We start from the raw sequence: 16,639 nt of genomic DNA, 5'->3' as shown, positions 1-16,639 counted from the left end.
AGACTTAGAAGGGCAGGTAATTCTGACATTTGCTCAAAGACGAACCTTGAGAGTATTTTGGAAAATGAAGTAAGTCACAAAAAGACAAATATAGTATGTTTTCACTTCTACGTGGTCCTCATAGAGGATGAATTCAGAGACTGATCTAGATTGGTGGGTGTTGGGGCTCAGGGTGGGGTGGTAGAGATGGAGAGTGAGGGCTGCTTGGGACAGACTTTCAATGGGGACCATGAGAAGGTTCTGGAGCAGGCAATGGTGACAGATGCATGATGACATGCACATTACTGCTCCCTCTGAACTTAGCCTGCACACACACATTTGTTTGTTAGTGTGTTGTATGGGGGCTGTGCATGCCAAGGCAGGCCTGTGAAGGTCAGCAGACATTGTGGGAACCAGTTCTCCCCTTTCACCGCTTGGTTCCGAGTACTGAGCTCAGGTGATCAGGCTTGGGGACAAGTGCCTTCGTCCACTGAGCTATCTCATCAGCCTGAGCTTACTCTTTAAAATGGCTGGGAGCTGGAGATGGGGCTCAGGGGTAGAGCACTTGCCTGGGATGCATGCGGCATTGGGTTTGAGCCTAGGATTCAAGCAGTAAATTTTAGGTCATCTATCTTTGCCACAATAAACACTTATTTTTTTTAAAAAAAAATATTTATTTACTTATTTATTATGTATACAATATTCTGTCTGTGTATATGCCTGCTGGCCAGAAGAGGGCACCAGACCCCATTACAAGATGGTTATGAGCCACCATGTGGTTGCTGGGAATTGAACTCAGGACCTTTGGAAGAGCAGGCAATGCTCTTAACTTCTGAGCCATCTCTCCAGCCCCCATAAACACTTATTTTATATGAATTTTATATTTTGTATTTTCATATTTTATATGAAAATAAAGGAAAACTTGTGGCATAGAAATCTAAAAGGAATGGAGGAAGAACTCTTTAATCCTGGTATTCTGGGACAGATGCTCAAACTGCTAAGAAATGTGCCCCTGGCAGTGCCCTCTGTCTCTTTAAGCCGACCATTGGCCAATACTGTCTGTCCTCCCAAGAGCAGCCGTGCTGAAAAGGACAGGAGGCTAAGCACAAAGGGAAGGGCACCGTTCACCTGATGACCATTTCCCAGGGCTCTCTGCACCATCCTTTCCTTCCAGTCACAGTTCCCAGACTGCATCTGGGTCCAATCTGGGCCACTCTGGGCAGCCCATGTGCAGGTGCAGGTCTCACTAAACAGGCAAGGAGACAAGTGGCAGGAGGTAGAAGCCAGTTCAAAAAAAGCCGAATCAAGCCTCAAGTAGCAAAAAGCTCACATCTCTCCTGAGCACAGGGCTCCTCTGTCGGGGAGACAATGGACAGGGTATCAACCAGGACCACATATGGAAAGCAGCTTGGAGACACCTGGGTGCTGCTGGTGCCCAATACACCCACTTGTTGGAGAGAATTAAGCTGAATCTAAGTGTAGTGGCCATAATCCTAGCACTTGGGGTAGGCTGAGGCAGAATGGACGGGAGTTTGAAGCCAGCTCCCACTATATGGAGAGTTCAAGGCAAGGCAGGGTTACAAGAGACTCTGTTGCATAAAACAAAACAAACAGACAAATCATTGATGTCAAGTCTGAGGCAGAGCGCCCAGGAGTGGGCTGAGAGTGCCAATGTTATTCTGGCTCCCAGTGCCCTCTCTGCTGCCCACACTTCCTGTGGCCTCTGTTCCCATCCGCACTCAGCCTGCAGAAGCAGGCTACTCAGGCCCAGTCCAGCTGCCCTTCAAGGTCATGGACTCCTAATCAATACATTGAACAGCCTAAGAAAAGCTTCCGCCATACTTCTCAGACTCATCTGGAACTCTTGCCATGTCCTTGACACAGACGCTGTACTCTCCGTGACGCATAGCCTCGCTGCCCAGTGCCCCACTCCAGCAATGCTGCAGGCCTCTGCTGCCCTTCTGCTTCAGTGGCTCCATATCTACCCACAAACAATATCTCTCATAAGGACGCAATCAGACACCCCCTGCCCTCCAGTCTCTATGTATCTGTCAGTTTCTGTCCTCAACCCGACTCACCTTAGTCCTAACACAGAGGTTTTCCTCGCTGGGCGTCCCTCACACCACAGGTCGGGGCCAAGTTCCCTCTGACACTACAGTTCAAATTGGTCCCCTTTGCCCGCCTGAGTCCTCAGTGTGAAATTACTGCAGGGGGTGGCTCTCGCTACACTGGCTTTTGGATCTGCTAACACAGAGACGTGATGCGGCCAGAGGATGCGGACAGTCCACTCACAAACAAAAACAAACGGCAAACAGACTCCAGACTTGCTTGAAAAGATATTCAAACTCAAGTTGACAGGTATTGTGGGATATTTACACTGTGTGAAGATATATGGCTGTGATTGGTTTAATAAAGAGCTGAACAGCCAATAACTAGGCAGGAGGTATAGGCAGGACTTCCAGGCAGAGAGAGGAAGTAGGGGGAGGAAATCTAGGGGTCAGAGAGAGATGCAAGGAGACATGGAGAGGAAATGGGATATGCACGATGGGAGAGAGGTAATGAATGCCACATGGCAGAACATAGATTAATGGAAATGAGTTCATTTAAGTTAGAAGAGCTGGTTAGCAACAAGCCTAAGCTATAGGCTGAGCTTTCATAATTAATAAGAAGTCTCATTATTTGGGAGCTGGCTGATGGAAAAGAGAAAGACTTGTTACAGACAGGGGAACCCCAAATTAAAATGAGACATCATGTGCACACTCCAGATTTCTAGCAGGCAGAGATCCTCCTTCCTCTGGGCAGTACAAGAGCTAGCGCCGCATGGTTTGAACAGGGAAATAAACTCCAGTCAACACTGTTCGACTCCAGGTACTTGAGCTGTAAGAATGAAGCCCCAGAAGGCAGGGTGTCTGGGGATCTACTGGTAACAAAGTGCTGCCCTCGGCAGTGGATCACCATTGCCAGGAGATGGACAATGGCGGTTTACTAGCCAGACTCTAAGTTGCTGGCCCTTGAGTGGCCAAACTTTCACCCAAACTTGGGTCTTCCAGGCCCAGACTCAAGTGGGAGGACCAGCTACATCGGCAGAGAAGTGTGGCATCTAGCTGTTTGTCACTCTTCCCATAGCCTTCCTTCTCTTGGTCCGGCTTCCCTTGCCCAGAAGAAGCATCTCCCCAAATTACTTAGGCCACTCACAGCACCCATTCCTTTCATTAACCAGAGCCTCTTTTGTACCAGAATCCACCATGTTTTCCAGTTTTTATACCTATGTGACAAAGTGTCCATTTTTAAACAATTACTCCCAAAACACACACACACAGATGATATAGACTAATAATATATACTATGGTCACAATAATGCTACATCGACTAAGTTCAAACATCATGAAACACACACACCCACCCCAGAAACTTAAACGGACACAGTTTATTTATACAGAAATAAAGCTGTATTTTCTTCCCCATCCCCGTGGGTCATCCTGTGAGGGCTACTCAGGAGGGCACAGAGGGTCACCCAGCCTGTCTGATGCACTACACCTGTGCACAAGGGTCATGCTGGACTCTCAGCTAAGAAACAACAGCAGAGTCCTCTAAACACAAGAAACCACCCCATTACCCAGCCCTGAAACACCAGTCCTAAAGCAAAGACCCTCAGATGGAGAAGGGGATGCCTTTGGGACATGGTACCTCCTAGAGAGCTGGCCAGGGCAGCAGGCAGAAAAGGCTTAGAGAATGTTCTAGTTGTCCCCTCCCTCCAACACCCTCTTCCCTCACAGCCAACAATCTCTATAATGCATCCAGGGGGATTTTTAATGTTTTGACTCAAAAGCAATGCATCTTTGAAATAAACCAAAGTAGACTAAACTTTAGGAATAAAGAAAGCCCCTTGGAAAGTTGGGCTTGCTGCGTCTGCTCAGCTACACCAGGGTGCTGTTTATCTCCAGGGGGTGAATGTGCAGGGTCCCTCTGGCCTCCAGCTCTCTCTGAGTAAGTAGATACAGCTGCTGCAGCAGGGCCGTGTGGGTATCCCAACTCCTTGAAACTCTTAGATTTTTCCCGCAGCTCCTGTGCCAGATCTCCACAGCCCTCCAAGGAGGCCATTCACAGAGCCATCTAGGCCAAGCTCCTCCTACCTCTGCATCTATTCTGATCATGTCTCTGACCCCCATGCAAAGCACAATGGAGCGGACTGTGGGACACCACTCCGGACTCTTCTTGGCAGGGTGTGTGTTTGCGCCTCCAGTGGTTTGAGAATTTGTGCAGGGTGGAATCTCAGTGGCCCATGGGTGTCTATCTCTGTGGCAGGGGGAGACTTGAGTCTCTTGGCGGTGTTCTGAGTAGATTCTGATCACCATTAGGGGACTCTCTTCCCATGAGCACCAGAGGCCCAACCATTCAATGGCAGAGAGAAGCAAATTCTGCCCTGCATGGGAATGCTCCCACCTGATGTCAGCAGCTGGCCCCGTCATGTTCTTGGGGACAGCTGGGACAATGGCAGTATTAGACTGGGCCAGTTATCTGACTCAGATCTTTCTGGTTGGACCTGAGATACTCTGTCTCTGACACCACTCTTTGATACATTGACCTTTAACCCTGACAAATCAAGCACTCTGCAATGAGGTGTATACGACTGGCTTTCCGAGCAGCACAACAGACATCTTCCTTGCTACTCAAGAGGAGCCAGGAATGCCAAGGAGAGCCAGCTCTAACTTCCCTCCAGGATTTATGGAGAAACAAAGTTCAATGGCAGGCCAGAAAGTAAAACACCCAAGTGAGAACGCAGCTCAGGTTTTAGAAACACGCCCTGCTCATCTTCCATGAACTATGTCAAAGTTAAAACCAGGTGTGACCTCTCCAGGATGCTGAGACTGCGGGGGCATGCTAATGGCAGGTTCCATTTTGTCACCCAAAATGATGCAGGTAGCTTCACATGGAGAAGGGTGTCAGGAGTGGGCAGAGACTAAACCGGCTTTCAGGGTGTAGACTGTGCTGAGCCCTTCTCTTGAGGTCCTCCCAGACCCTCCCAATCAGCCCCCAGAACTCAGCATCTTCGCGGTGCAGTCTCCTATGTCCCTATGTTAAACTGTCTGGTGGTCACCCATGAAGTATGCAGATGACCTTTGTAAGTCTGCCAGGGACAGGTCACTTCAAGGACAGCAGTCAACAGTAATTTGTGACATCCTTCTAGATTCCTTCCTGCCTCCCTTCATGACTACCCTATGAGAATGATCTATGTCCCCAACACAAAGCATCTGATGTCTTTGCCCAGAACCTGCTTTGTCTCACTTTGGTGATATGCCTCAGTTCTGATTTTGAAGACCCTCCTGTCCCTAGTCACAAAGTAGGCCTTGATCGACTGCTGGGCCCTGGGAGTTGGGACATGACCCCAAACTGCTGCATCAGGAGATTTACATGGCCCTAGAACAGTGAAGATAGGGGACCAGTCAAAACGATCCTGGGACTTTTGCCTAAATGACCTTCTGAGAAAGAGGCCAGAAGGAATGAAATTAGATGCTTAAATAGCAAGAGACACAGTTGGTGACGCCAAGGCTGGAACCCCTGGGCCCAGATTCTTCCTCCTTGTCTTTTCTTTTTCTTCTTTTTTAAGCAACCTTACAGTTTACCAAAGCATTTTTTCCCCCTTTTTAGATTTTATTTTCTGATGCGGAAAAGTCCCTGCTGACAAGCAGGTTAAGCTTTGGGGTGTGTCCCCGTGTGTGTGTGTCCATGTGGAGGCCAGAGGTCAACCCTGAGCATCTTCCTTACTCACTCCTTAGGGCAGGGTTTCCTTCTGAACCTGGAGCTCAGTGACTGAGCCTGCCTGGCTGGCTACAAGCCCCAGGGCTCCTCCTGTCTCTGCCTCCCCAGCACTGGGACTGCAGGCGCATGCTGTGAGTTCTGGGGGATTAAACTCAGCCTCTTGTGTGTGCATGGCAAGCTCTTTAACATCTGAACCATTTTCCCAGGTTGAGGGCTTTCAGATTGTTTGCTTATGAATATTTTAAACTATTTATTTATGGTGCTGGGAACTGAGCACAGGGCCACTGGCATGCTGAGTGAGAACTCTTCCATGGTTCCAAGCTGAACTTGACAAAGACTATTTCTGGCCCATGCAGTTTCTTCCACCAGGCATGTCCTGTTTCCTCATTGAGTTTTGCCCCAGAGAGCCTTTGACACTGGAAAGTCTTACGGCATCTCCCCCGTGTGACACCGTTCCTGTGCCTTCGCGGGCTTTTGCGAGCTTTCTGTCATTGACCTGTTTCGCATCATCCCGTCTGTGCTGAGCCGTGGACCCCCGTCCCCTGGTGCCTACTTCAGCACAGCAGCGGAGTGCAGTAACTGCTAGTACTAAACCTTCTCAAAGTTAGTGCCAGGCACATAGCACACGTCAGACAATCATCCAGATGGAGCACCTGCCACCTGGTGACACTTATTTGATGTCACATCATGTGTAAGTTTGAAGGCAGAAATCCGGTCAGTCTAGGAAGAACCAGGTTGTTATCCCCACCTCTGCTCCTTCTAAGGGCCAGCACAAGTCCCTCACGCCACAGTCCTTCTGTGGCTCCTACGCCAGATCTTGTCTTTCCATCGCCCACACTCTCCCGTGGCTGCCTTCAGGCATGAGCTAGTGTCTCACAGGGCCTGTAGGTCTTCTATTTGGGTCGCATCACCTGCTTTTCCTCACCTGCCACACCTCATCCAGTCTCTGCACCACCAAGGGTTGTCCTTCATTCAGAGGGCTCTCCCTCTCCCATCAGGCCTCGCTCTGAGGGCAACATACCACAGAGGCCTGCCAGCCATCACCTGGGATTGCCGGCACGTCTGCCCCAGTCCTCCTACCTCAGGAGCCCAGCCCGTGCTTCTCCAGAAACATTATGTTCACGGAGACAGCGGCCTGAGACAGTCTTCACCAGAACAGGAACTCCACGCGGGCAGGAAGTTCATCTTGCCCACCACATCCCAGGGTCTGGAATAGTGCCTGGAGTGGTAATAAAACATGCCTGTGGGGTGAATGAGAGGCTCTTTCTGTCTGATACACTGTGCTCCCCAAAAATACTGCACAATACTCCCAGGGAAGCAGGGCCTAGCACCTCCCCAAGATATACCACCGTCCTGAAGGGCTCTCTCTGCATTCCTCTGCCTGTCCCCAACTGACTGGCTGTAAATGCCGCTTTAGCCCCAGCTTGCCTTCCAGGCCCCCCATTTCTAGAGACTCAGACTCAATTCTCTGCAGCCAAAACTATCTCTAGTGGGGAGAGCTGGTTGTGCCTAGGAAGCAGGCAGCAGCTTCGGTTCCTCGCTCCCTGACTTCTCCCTGGCCCAGAACCAAGAGTGTCAGCTGAGGGCTGGACAACAGAGTGTTGGTCCTTCTAGGCACCCTGTCCCAGCTTGGAGAATCGACATCCACACTGGGCACAGAAGAGGCCCAATATATCCCCTCCATCCACACAAACCTTCTCTTTGGGAGCAACAGCCAGCAAGTACTGTCCTTCCAGACAGGACAGCCAACCACAGCACCTGCACCTGACCGCCTTCCCATCCACCAGCCGGAGAGGCCAGTGCCCCTGCCTTCTCAGAAAGAAGAACGCATCTGCACTGGATCCGGCCACACAGCCCTCTCCCCCACCCCCCATTCCCCACAGAGAAAACAGACCTCTTGTCTCAAACATGACCGCCTAGCCTGGTGTCAGCTCTGAGAAATCAAGGGTCACAGAGTTATCGCCATGGTACATGCACCATGGCTTCAAGGCTGTCACACCCATCCCAGAGTCTCTGGTCATTAGGAGGCACTGACCAGCGGCTGACTCCCACCAGGAGCCAAACACAAAGTTCTCTTTATGGGAAGACAGGATGGCCACTGGCTAATCCAGGGTCAGGAAAAGCCAGGTTTGAACTTTCTCCAAGGACACAATAAGTTTTTGTCTTGACTCCTACCCCACGCCCACCCATCCAGCTTCCCCAGCAGGTACAGTCCAAGACCCCCTAGGCTGCCACACCTCCTCATAAAGGCACTGAGGATAGACAAGCACATGCAGTCAGCACTGGGCATCTTCACACTCCCTAGAAGCTTACTGAGGACCTACTATGTGCTGAGCAGAGCCTGCATAGAGCAGAGCAGACAGAATGACACTGCTGGCCACTGAAAATGTCATTCACGGCTTCCATAGGCTTGCTTCACAGTGTGTGCACACGGTGATGAGGACAAGCCTGCTCACTTGGGGTCTGGTCCAGCTGTATCATGGGGGGCCAGACTGGCTGACTGAGAAAAATATAGGGATGAGATTATTGGAAGTTAGTGTCCCTTGGCCTGAGGATGGAACTCGCCTGGTAGGGGCTTAGCTAGCATGCATGAATCCCTGGAACTCACAGCATAGCACGTGAGAACCAACCCCCCACCGCAAGTTGTCCTTTAACCTCCACATTCAAGCTATCTCACACACACACACACACACACATACACACACACACACACACACACACACACACACACACTCCACAAGCTGAGACAGTCTGGGGAGGGATAAATAAAGGTCCTAATAGAGCTACATAAAACAGGTAGGAACTAGAAGAAGGGAAGAGAAGTAGCCTAGAAAACCGAAAAATCGTGACCAAGATGGAGCCACCAGATACCCTGGGAGGAATCCTGTGGCTCAGATAAAGTAACCCCCTCCTTGGGGTTCATACCTCAGTTTTCCTCGCTAGAAGAAAGCCCCCTGAGCTTTCTCTCTGGTTCTCAGGAACCAGGACCTGAGAGAGAGGCAGGGGAAGGTCTATGGTTCCAAGAATGGCCTCTACCATCCATGGGCTGATCTCCTAAAGCCCCAGCCAAAAGGTCTGGGGGTTGGGGGACTGAGAAAGCAAGCCAGGGAGAAATGGAAAACCCCAGGATTCTGTGGGAGGCAAAGGGGTAGGGGACCAGAGAGGGGCTATATCAAGCCCCAGCAACCCTTGGCTTCGGCTCAGCAGGAACTGTTTCATCCAGAGACTGGGAGCCGCCAGCCCAGCCAGGGCTCTCATGAGAGCAGAAGAGGTCAAGGCTGGATTTCCCCTTTCCAATATGGCAGAGGGGAGGAGGGGCTGACTGAAAGAGCATGCAGAGTGCTGTGGCTGAGATGACAAAGTCTTCAAAGGCCAAGCTGGGAAGAGATGGCCACCTGGTCCCTCCACTGCCAGCATCAAAGAGTTACACTCAGACAGAGATACCGTCACACGGGGCAGGTCACATCTAGGTCAGTGCTGGCTACACGGGAAGGGAGTGACCTATTTCTAAGATCCCTCATCAGGAACCTCCCTGGGAGCCCAGACGTCTGTCAGAGCCAGACAACAAAAGGTGTCTGGGAAGAGCCTTGGGAAGGGTGTGGTGAGGGTGAGAGGCTGCTGTGTCTGGTGACTTAAGCCAGAGCTGCCCTCCAGGCAAAGGACCTCTGCCTCCTGCTAGCTGCCAGAGTCACCAAAGCCAGGTTCAACGTCATAAACCACTGTCCCTCTATAATACCTGCACCCGCATGTGGCTCCTCGCGGCCCTCCAAAATAATCTACTAAGTTTCAACCACAATGGAACCAGCAGGTGCCCTGATTGCCTCGGAACCCCTGAGCACAGTGCTCCCCAGTCCCCCTTTACACTCTGTCCAGAGATGAAGCTATTTCTTCTCCAGCTTTGAAGAAAACTTACTAGCGCAGCCCCTCGGTCCTGCTCACACATGTTTCCTCTTGGTCAGTTTTCAGTGGGGGCTTCCAATCCCACCTGCTAATAGCTGGTGAACACACCACACAGAGGGCCCAGCTAATGGATAGTTCTCCAAACAGGAACAGATAAGAGTCTGTGAGAAATTTGCCAATTATCAGAAAGACTCATGAGCTTTGAAATTTTCAGTGTGCTCTGCAAGCATAGGTCAGCTATAACCTGTGATATTGTGGGTCTCAGTTTCCCCTTTCTGTAAACTGGATAGCAGCCCCTGTCTTATAAGAATGACTTGAATATTAGATGAGACAATGCGGGCACCCACTGAGTCCTGAGCCTGGTGTGTATTAGGAGCTGATGAGAGACAAGCCACTGGGAGAGGACGGGGTAAGACTCCATCTCCGGGGCTAAACCCAGGGGCTCAGGGGGTAATAAAGACCCTTTGTGCCTCCTACAGGATGGGAGTTCAGAGGGAGGCATTTCACCAGTCTGTCCAACATGAGCCGGCTGTGTATTTCCCAAGGACAGACGGACAGCTTTTTCCCATGTATAAAACAGATACCAGACAGGCTCCTTCATAGGATAAGAGGCCAGAGGGGGGCATCATAGGTGGCACACTTTTCCTGTGGCTGTCATCCTCTCTGGCCACCACTGGAGACACCCAGCTCTGCAGCCCCATGCCTACGACAGTTTCTTGCCTACGGTGGAACTGTATCTTGACCCAGAGCAGAGGTGGTTGGTAGTCTTCCTCCACAGTCCATAAAAATCCCTCGCCATGACCTTGGCCTGCCCAGCACCACCTACCTGTCTAACGTGCTCATCTCCCCCCCCCCAACTCCGTCATGGGACCTGCATCTTACTGTCTCTGCCATTAGACTGGTCCTGAGGACAATGGCACCTTACAGTGACCATCAGGTGACTCCAACCCTAATGGCCTTTGATGTGATAGGACAGGAACAACCCCGTGTCTGTCTCTCACTGCTAGTTACTTCCCCAAAGCCTCTCACCCCTTCTCAGCTGTGCCCCCCAACACACAGTGAACGTGCTATAAGGGTCTGAAGGCCCAACTAGGCGACATGTCTCTCTCTAGCACAAGAGTGCGTTTCCATGGTCTTGGTGCTGAAGGAGGCCACCCATGCCTGGCAGGATATTTGTAATTCCAACACACACACACACTCACACACATACACACACACACACACTCTCTCTCTCTCTCTCTCTCTCTCACACACACACACACACACACACACACACATTCTTCGTAAGGAGCTCTGACTCCATCTTGGTGGACCACTAACCCAGAAACTCTACACCCAAAGAGCCAGCTAAGCCCCAGGAATGCAAATGTTTAAGGCACCCCCCCACCCAAGGCCCTTCCCGACCAACCACGCAGACTAAACTAGAGAGGTTTAAGAATTCTTTCGGCTTGGTGTTTTGGGGAAGTTTTTGTTTTGTTTTGATTTCATTTTTATTTTTTTAATTTTCTTCTAGTGGGACAGAGAAGGCCGAGAGGAAATAAGATTACTTCCAGTAACAGTAATTACTCTGCTGCCTCCGTCTCTAGAATCACGGCCAAGGTTACTCCCCTTGCTGTAGCCTAGTGGGTGGGAGTGGGGATCTCAGGAATTCAGACATTTAAACAGTTCATAGGAATTGGGGGGGGGGGCTGGTTTCAGAGGGGGGCTTCCCCTGAAACCTGGTAAAGCTTGGTTCCTCCTGCCCCACTGAACTTGTACAGTGAGAGTCTACTGGAACTCCACCCCTCTCATTTCACCCCAGGATGTACGGTCTCCAAACCACCAGCGAGATAAACAAAAAGCCCTGCATGAAGAAGTAAGACACACAGAGTCCGCCTTCAGCGGCCCTGCAGGAGGAAGATGGTCAGCCTGTGTGGGGAGAGCCGAGCAGGGATCCGCCCTCAGTCCACCTTCAGGAGGAGGGTGGGGATGTGTGTGTAGGGAGGAAGGAGACAGACCCGATCCTTTAGGAGCAACGCAAAGGCTAGAGAGCCAAGGCAACCTTGTCCATCGTACTAGGTCAAAAGACTCAATCCCACGGTAAGCCAGACACTGTTCTAGACACAGCAGCTTCAGAACACGATGGGTGGAGCCCCTGAGAGCCAGTCAGTGGACATCCATAAAGCATGACCTGGCTAGATAAAGGTGCTAGCTCCATCATCAGTGAGGAGATGGCCTTGCTCACTCCCTCGCTCAGCCCTTCATTTCCATTTCTACCATGTACCCACCATGTGCAGCCGCCATGTCCCAGCTACTGTATAAGATGGGCAATTCTGACAGTGATTAAGCCATGTCTGAACCTGAAGTGTACTCTGGCCCTTCCTTCAGGGTCTCGGGGCAGATACTGAGGGAGTGATCAACAGCCCCAGCTGGGTCTTCTCGGCTCCTCCAGGGTCTTACTGTGCTACCGCATACAACACTCAGAGATGGAAGGAGTGGGGACTTACTTCTCGATGTTATAAGGACTAACCGAGGCATGCCAAACAAACTGATCATACCTGAGGACAAAGGGGCTCCTGTGGCCACCCCACACCCATACGCACCTGAGGTGAGGCAGAGGTGGAAGGAACCTGAGAGGAGGCAAAGTCTTCTAGGGGACTAAGCCTCTGGCTTGGCTAGCCAAACCAGCGGATGTGTCTAACATGCAGAGGGCAGACCTGTCCTGAGACGGCGATGGCTAATCACGACCCTCTAGTCTTTCTCCCAGAGTGCTCCCCACACCGCTGTAAGGACAACACAGAGCGGCAGTGGATCTCCACACCTCTCTGTAGGAGGAAGTTCTTGTCGTGAAAGATCGGAAGAGGCAAAGAAACTGCAGTAGATGCAACCTGGACGTCCAATCTCTATGCCTTGTCCCCTGATCCAGTGGGCTTAAAAGTAGAGTTCCTTGCCTGCTTCTTATATTCTGGACGCTGGGTCTTGCTACACAGCCTAGGCCAGCCACAGATATGTAGCGACCCTCTTGCTTTAGCCTCCCAAGAGTTTATTACAGGTGTGTAGCTAAGAGGGTCCCTATACCTCCTTATATCAACTCAGCTTCAAAAGAGAGCAGGGGGTCTACACTCCAGTATCCCAGAGTGGTGGGGCTAGCTTGAAGGGAACTGGTGTTGCAGGGCTATGAAGTCAGGTGATCAGTGGCCTGGGAGACTTACATAGGCCCACCCACTGCTGCCCCACAGACTTCTGCCTCTGCAGCTCCTGACTCCTCATTAGGACCTGTTCTAGGGCACCATCGCAGGCTGGGCTCCTGCCAGAGTGGCTTCTGCACAGTTACACTGCGTTCTAATCACCAGCTCATATGACTGTCCCCACCAGGGAAGGCCAATCCTTAGGGCCAAGAACCCTGCCTTGTCTGGCAGAGCAACTCACAAAGGTACAATTGTCTGAACGATGGCACAGTGGCCCACAGGCAGGCATCAGCCACACATCTGTGTCTATGCTCAGTCCAGCTGTGGTTCTGCAGAAGGGGCCTCACGCCCTTATCAACAGCTGTGGAAGGCAGGGCACAGTGTTTTCAGGACACGGGAAGGGAAGGTGTGCAGGGCGGGGGGGGGGGGGGAGAGACCGACAACGAAGAACAGCATGACAGAGGACGGCTACACCAGTACTTCTATTCTCTCCTGCCTGCTACCCAGAGAGCTTGCAAACACTGCCTCTCGGGCAGGACTTATGCTGCCAAGGGAGAAAGCAAGAAAGCCAGAGAGAAGGCACAGTAATAGGCATGGGTGTGGAGGGAGTCTATCACCATCAGCCACCCCCTTAGCTGAGGGTCTGGCAGGGCACTATAAGCCTCCAATGCCCACGCCCACCTCCAGCCCTTGCCTCAGCCCTAAGGCTCCACCCTCACTGGCCACAGGAAACCCAGGCGCTGTCCAAGTTGAGCTTCCCAGAACAATCACCGTGCTTCCCTAACCTGCCCGGAAAGGGGGAAAGAGTGCAGCTGCTTCCTGTCTCCACCTGGCTTCACTGCCCACAACTGTCCACTCTGCTTCCTATGGCTGGGGAGGGGACTGGTTCATGGCCAAGTCTGGTACACAGACACCCTTAATATGCAGTGTGATAAATGGGAGGTCGGAGAAGAATAAAAAGCTCAGACTCGAGGAACCAATCGACTTGTAGGGGGAAGGGAAAGACAAAGACGGACATACAGACAAGACACACACACTCACACCCACACACATGCACGCGCCTCCCAAGTATCAAATTGAAAATCCAGGCATCATAGTGCCTTCTCCGATGACATCTCCCAGGCACCGATTACCCAAGTCTTAGGTACACCCCTGAAGACTCTGCATATACACGGCCCTCGCTCAGCCCTCTCAGACCTAAGACCCAGTGTCAGAGACACGGCCCCCACATAGCTTTCCCATAGTCACCTGTGTAAATCCTGACTGCCATTAAAATTCAACCCAAACACTGCTGGTCCCTTTGCCCACCTCCACTAGTGTTATATTTGGGGAGAGTTATCTGGCTATCCGCCCTCTTTATGATAAGCTGCCTCATTTCCAATAGGCAGGGCACCCCCAGGCAACTCACCTACATGTATCAATTCCATAGGGCATTCTGACACTCCCACTTCGCAGGGGGAAACTGGAGGCTCAGAGGAGTGACCAGCACACTCAGGTCACAGAAGCAGGAAGTGCCAACGCTAGAATGCAGTCATCTCTCTGATTCCCAGCCAAGCTCAAAACAGCATCAACCTCCTCCACACACAGACTAAACCCAGCTTCCCCTGTGGCCTGATCCAGACAAGAGTCTGCCACCCTGGAGAAGAGCAACTATCCGCTGCACTCTGAGCGACCCCTGTGCGGCCTGTTTATGCCCGTGTTCTAAGACAGGGACACACAGGGGCTACAAGGTACCAAACCTCCCATGTCCGCCACCCAAGTAATCAGTCTCTGCCGTCACTTGTGCTCCCTCACTGTAGGGTGACTAAAAGGGGCTCTACCTTTAGTTTAGGACCTAGCAGAGGCTCCTCGTATCCTGCCAATATCAGCACCGAAGTAGGCTCTGCTTTGATAGTGCCTGGACCCAACCAGGTGTAGTGATGCCATGGATGAAGCTATGTGGAAATATCCATGCGGACACACACACGGTCTCTTGGAACTGCCTTGTACACTCTCCAGTAGAACCTAAGCAGCCTAGGCACGCCCCGATCTCCAAACTACTCCAACAGCAGTAGGCAGCTGGCCTGCATCAGCTGAGCGCACCTTCTTGCCAGGCCACCTCCCTTGGGAGTGCCATGAGCCCCAAGGGTCTGGGTGGCTGTCTCACCTGCCACCTTCTTCTTTGCCCAGTTCTCCTCCTGCAGTCTGGGGCAGGGCTGAGCAGGAGGGAGCACCCAGCTGTTATGGTTCCTTGGGCAGGGCAGGGCCTCTTGTGCCCCACAGCCCCTCCACCTCCCTGACCTCCCTGCACCTGGATCTGCTTGCAAATGACTAAGCGCTTTCTCCCTGGAGCCGGCCAAGAGGCCCTGCTGGCTGCAGAAACGCACAGGATGCCCTGAGCCACCAGTCCTCTTCTTGGGAAAGAAAACCCCTCCATGTTTTGTTTTGTTTCATTTTCCCCTTTAGTGAAACAAATCCACCCACGTGGTTACTGGAAGCGCAAGCCTGTGAAACAACCCTTTGCAAAGAGAATTAGTCAGCACCCCTCAGAGGTGGGGCAGCCTGTGTACCTTAGGTTCCCAACTGGAGAGGAGCGAGGGGGGCCTCAACCTCCAATCCCAGTGCCCTTCAAGTGATGGGTGATGATGCCTGCCAGTGGATATAATTAGAACGCAGCCATGGCCCAGGGGCAAGGTCATTGGCACCAGACAAGAGTACTGCGTACTTATTTAACAGGCAGACAAGGGAATCAGACTTGTACTCAAATCCCACCCACCAGAGGGGGTGGAGCCTCAGCAGGTCACAGTTTGCTTATCTGCAGTGTAAAGATAATGGATTATCTACCAGGTGTATGCATTAGATCCCCCAAACTGAGAAAAACCGACCTGAGAGGCTCTGTGCAGGGTACCCAGGAAGACATCACACAAACACCATCTCTTCATGAGCAGGCAGCTGTCCCCTCGGTGTCAGCATGCGGCTCTTGCCGGAGGATCTGCTGAGTCACTACTCAGTTTTACCCACAATGCAACCTGGGCAAGTGGGCAGGGGGTTGGACCAGGTGCAGAAACAGTTCCCATCTCAGCTGCCCTGGACCCTAACTGTGTGACCCCATGGGCTCCCCAGTCTTGTCCTCCATCTCATCGTAGAGATTGTATTTCCAACCAGGGCAGTTTGGGCACTTCTCAAACAAAACTCGCTGAATCATCTGTGTCAAAGTTTTTATTGAAAAAAAAAATCAAATCTAGACTCTTGGCAACGCTGCCACACCACTGGGCTCTACTGTCAAGCTACTACTTAGCCAGGACACACACTTCTTTGCCTCAGTCTTCCCGATGCCCTGCCGCCTCCCTTCCCAGCCTCTGGGAGCATGTGAGCTTATGACCCAGTTAAAACCCTAATTTTATTTAGGAGCTCAGTCTCAGCCACTCATCACTAGAAATATCCACAGGAAGCGCCCCTCGGGAAGGTAATTAAAGCCTGACGCTCAGGGCTGGTTTTCTCAGAGAAAGACGTGGCACTACAAGGGAAGCCCAGCGGCAAGGCCTCCGTTTTCTCAGTTTTGTTTTAATGTGAATTCTTAGACAAAGAGCATAAGTAAGTGTGAGAACCCTGCTCCCTCCCCCACTTCCCTCCACCTCCTGGTTACCAACTCAAGTCCGCTACACCTCTGGCTGATGTCCCTGTAGACATGCAGAAGACAGGCAGAAGAGTAAATCACTGATGTCAGCTCCCAGCTCTGGGCTCGTCTTCCCACCAGGAAAGACCGAGGGTAGCTGTGAGAAGCCTTCCAGCTTTCCCAGCCAGCAGCTGCTCTAGGTATTCGTGAGAATGTGGAAGATTCGCTGGATGTGGCT

General features: G+C 51.7%; 1 protein-coding gene across 2 annotated transcripts in view; it reads right to left on the bottom strand.

Annotated features, from left to right (window-relative positions):
* Positions 1-16,639, bottom strand: part of Spsb1 (splA/ryanodine receptor domain and SOCS box containing 1) — a 61,005-nt gene that overhangs the window by 31,045 nt on the left and 13,321 nt on the right. Inside the window, exon 1 of one of the 2 annotated variants that reach the window (XM_057784580.1) lies at positions 15,671-15,688. The exons of the other annotated variant lie outside the window; for it this stretch is intronic. The gene's annotated coding sequence lies outside the window, so the exon portion shown is untranslated. Of the gene's footprint in view, positions 1-15,670; positions 15,689-16,639 lie in introns of those variants that run through there. 2 annotated transcript variants of the gene reach the window in all.

Source organism: Chionomys nivalis, chromosome 11 (genome assembly GCF_950005125.1).
Source record: "Chionomys nivalis chromosome 11, mChiNiv1.1, whole genome shotgun sequence".
Lineage (NCBI taxonomy): Eukaryota > Metazoa > Chordata > Mammalia > Rodentia > Cricetidae > Chionomys > Chionomys nivalis.
Note: the sequence above shows the minus strand (reverse complement) of the source record. Positions and strands in the feature narration are given on the sequence as shown.